The sequence below is a fragment of the Gossypium hirsutum genome, chromosome A12, assembly GCF_007990345.1.
Source record: "Gossypium hirsutum isolate 1008001.06 chromosome A12, Gossypium_hirsutum_v2.1, whole genome shotgun sequence".
NCBI classification, from domain to species: Eukaryota; Viridiplantae; Streptophyta; class Magnoliopsida; order Malvales; family Malvaceae; genus Gossypium; species Gossypium hirsutum.
Window position 1 is genome coordinate 97,750,997 of NC_053435.1, and position 4,475 is coordinate 97,755,471.

Genomic DNA, 4,475 nt, shown 5'->3' on the forward strand with positions numbered 1-4,475 from the left:
AATCATGCTTTCCAAACAAAATCAGGTTTAAATTGAGCTTACGAAAACTCTAAAGTTAATCCCGGAACAAATAATGACTTAATTGAAAACTTAACAAAAAGTATTTTAATTTTTGCAAACAAGGGACACATGACTAGTTAACAAGTTGAAATCGTGTAGCATTGGAGTCACACGACCGTGTATCCAGACCGTCTAACTAACTATGACTGTGTGGATCAAAGTGCAAAAATTCAACAAAAGTCACACAATTGTGTAGCTAGGCAGTGTAACTAACTAAAGCTGTGTGAAAAGTTAAGTTATCAAAACTATAATACTCACACAGGCGTGTGGCTAGCCCGTGTGACAATTAAAAATGGTGTGTACATATTCCCCCTAAATTCCAGTGAGTACATGGTCATATATCAGCCAGTGTAATGCAATAATATGCCATTTGATGCATAGTACAATTCAACTTCTAAAACTGACCTAAAATGCATCTTTCAACCAATGTAAACCTATCCAAAACTTGTACATTTTCAAGCCAAAATATAAATTACAACAACTCCCAAAGTATACAACCAATATGCCACATTTGGCACCAAACGCTAACCTCAAACAGAAGTAATCACAAATTATACCATAACTATTAATCATTTCATACCATAAGCTAGATCATATGCATATCATCTTCTAAGCTTTGCCATTCACATTTGCATTACTATATACCAAAACTTTGCAAACAACCATTCATGATTTCTTTAAGTTAGCATATATATATATATTCAAAACTCAATAATACCAAAAACACATACATTGCATTACAAGTACTTGACCATCCTATGTACATGACACATATAACCAAGTTTGAAACAATCAAAAGTCTACCGAATCGAGAGACGAAGGGTTTGAGCTTCTCACTAATCTAATTGACACATTCAGAACATCTAAAATCTACAAAAAAAAGTAGTAACATCGAGTAAGTATTAAGAATACTTAGTAAGCTCATACAATATAAACAATTTACTTGTCTTAATCATTTAATACATACAGTACATTATGCAAAACAGTTCCCCTATCATGGCACAATAGAACAACATCAAATAGGTGAGATTTTGGTTTATGATCATACTTATAAGCCTCATATGACAATAGGCCAAATTCAAATCAACAACTTCACATATGCATTTCATATTCATCCTTTGTCAACACTGGGATCATAATTCCACAATTCTTATCTTTATTTTACCTGATGAAACCTCGTAAAAGAACTCAATGTGCATATGCAAATAACATTTGATGCTCGTCCAAGCTAATCATATACATCAGTATCAAGTTACCCATCCGGGCTAAACATTAAGGTAAACTACACTAGTAGTCACTCAATTATTATTTTTGTCACCTAACTATGAAAATTTACAAAATGGTCACCCAACTATGCATTTTTTTCTTTTTTAGTCACCAGTTAGCTAATGGTGGCAACTTTTAAAATATGCATAATAGTAACTTTAACCCTCAACATTTACACATTGTGTAATTTGGTCTCTTTTTTTTTTTGCAAACTTGATTTTCTTTATGACATTGAATGTAACAACCCATTTTCAGTAAATCAGAACAGTGATTTCGGGACCACAAATCTGAAGTTAGAAAATTTAGTTTAATATTATTTTACGGTCTACAATATGATAGAAATATAATATAAAAATTTCATTAAGAAATTTTACCATTTACATGCCTAATTTGATAAAAAAGGACTAAATTGCATAAAGTGCAAAGGTTGTGTTCTAATAGCCAAAAGGTATTAAATAGCTATAAAATTTTAAATTTGAGGTCCTTCTATAGTAAATAGGCCATTTAAGTGCTTGGTGGTTAAGTATAAATATTCATCATTGGAAATTGAATGAAATATTAAGGTTAATTTTGGAAATTAGTGATTAAAGTTATAATAAATAATATAAAATAATCCATTCTAATCTCATCCACCAAAAGAAAAAATAGCCATGGAAGCTTGAAAATTTAGGCAAGCTTATTTTGATCAATTAAGTATGAATCTTTGTCCTGTTTTTTATGATTTCTATGTTTCTGAGATCGTAGTAACTTAATCTAACTAGTTCGGGGATTAATTTACAAAACTGTTAAAGTATTAGGGTTTTTCCATTGATGAATATGCTTGAATTTTGAAGTTTGATGATAGAAAATGAATGGTTGTTGTTAGATAAACAACTTTTTTAAAGATAATTTTGATGAAATTATCAATTAGGGATTAAATTAAAAAAGATGATAAGTTTATGGTAAAATTTGTGAATTTTGTGAAATACATGGGCTGTTATTATTATATATAAAATCAGCTAGGCTTAAGTAAGGATTAAATTGTATGAATTTCATTTTTCGAGCCTAGGGACTAAATTACAATGGAATTAAGAGTGTAAAGCAAAATGATAATTTTGTCAAAATTCTATGTTGGATTAAATTGAATGAGAATTATATTGAAACAAGTTAAATTCATTCGTATAGATCCTGTCAGACCTCGTACAGAGTTAGATCGAAGTAAAAAGAAAATAAATGATTAGTCGCCTTCGTATCTACGTATACTTGTCGAGGTAAGTTCGTTTAATTAAATTGTAAATTTATATGTTTTTAATTGAATTATTTGTTTGTGAATTGTATAATTGCCATGAATAAATACCGGTTGTATATTCGACAATTACCGAGCCCTGTTTGAACCTTAAGAATCCACAGGATACAAATGACATGTCATTAGGGTCACCGATTTCAACTCTTATGAGCTTCCTGATACTCAACTAACATGAGTTTCCCGTTATTCAGCTCGTATGAGCTTCCCGTTATTCAGCTTGCATGAGCTTCCCATTATTCAGCTCGCATGATCTTCCCGTTATTCGGCTCGAAGAAGCTTACCGTTTACAACTCGTATGAGCATACATGTACATAAATTGACGGATTACAGTTCAGTACACTTCGTGTGTACTACCCATGTATCCAACGATATTCTAAATGGTTCAACGGGAACAGTTCTGCTACGAGATTATATGAGTTCGATATGAGCTATTACTAATATTTACATGAAGTACATGAAATATGATTGTTTGATGAATTCAACCATGTGTGTTGGATCTTATATGTGACTTTCATGACTAATATGTTGGTGATCATGTGTTTAGGCTTTTAGCCAAATTGGTTGAGATATGTTTTGTTTACTTACCTATTTTATGGATATATGGTAAGTTAAATCCTGTGTTATACAAGCTTACTAAGCTTAAATGGTTACTCTGTGTTATTTTCTATGTTTTATAGTAATTTAGAAGCTCATACGAGTTGAAAGTTGATCGGAGCTATTTCACACTATCCATCAGTCCTTTTGATACTTTCAGTAAATTAATTCCGGTTATAATGCCATGTATAGGTTAATTTGGTCAATGTTGGCATATAATTGTTTTGTTGAGATTAGCCACTTATACGGCTTGTGTTTGGTATATTTTTGTAACACCCCTAACCCGTAGTCGTCGCCGGACTAGGGTTAAAGGCGTTACCGAACATATCGGAACATTCAAAAATCATTTCACAAAAATCATAGCATCGAAGATCAAATATAAATATAGAGTCTCTTATATAGGTCATCGAGACCTTAAACATGCATTAGAAAGGGGTCGGGACTAAATCGAGCTCATACAAAATTTTTCAAAACTTAAACAAATTTTTAAAGTTTCACAGGTCACACACCTGTGTGAACAGGCCGTGTGACTCACACGACTTTAGATACACCCGTGTGTCTAGGCCGTGTCAAAACAGGGCATACATACTGACTTGTTGATGTGAACAAATCGCGATAAGTTTTATAATTTATGAATGTCCATTCCTAAAAAATAACTATTATCACGACAAAGGCAAGCGCACCTTATCAAACAGTAGTATAGCTTATGGCAAGACCGGGATGTCGAACCCAAATGAACTAAAAGTACTAGTATTAACTCTCTTTTTATTATCTAGCCTAAAAATAAAGGAGTTTGTTTTATCTAAATTAATTAACTAAACTAAGAATGTACAGGAGGAAATTTGAGGAAATACTTTTGGAAAAAACTGATTGATTTGGACAATACCCAAGGGGAAAATCCACCTAGACTTCACTTGTTATTTAACTCTGAATTAGACGATTTATTCACTTGACTTGATCTGTAGAAATCCCTAAGTTATATTATTATCTCTCTTGAGAATAACAACATCTAACCCTAGGTTGATTAATTGAAATCTCATTCTAATTAAAACCCCTAGTGTTGCATTAACTCGACCTATAGATTCATTTATTAGTATTCACCCTAATCCGGAAAAATCACGTCACCCTATGCTAGGCGTGCAATCCACTCCGCTCAATTATGCTAGATCTACTCTTAGACAGGGACTTTTGCTCCTCTGAATAAGCACATCAATACTTGAATCAATATCCTAGAACATTAAAGCAAGAATTAAGAACTCATAATTAAGAA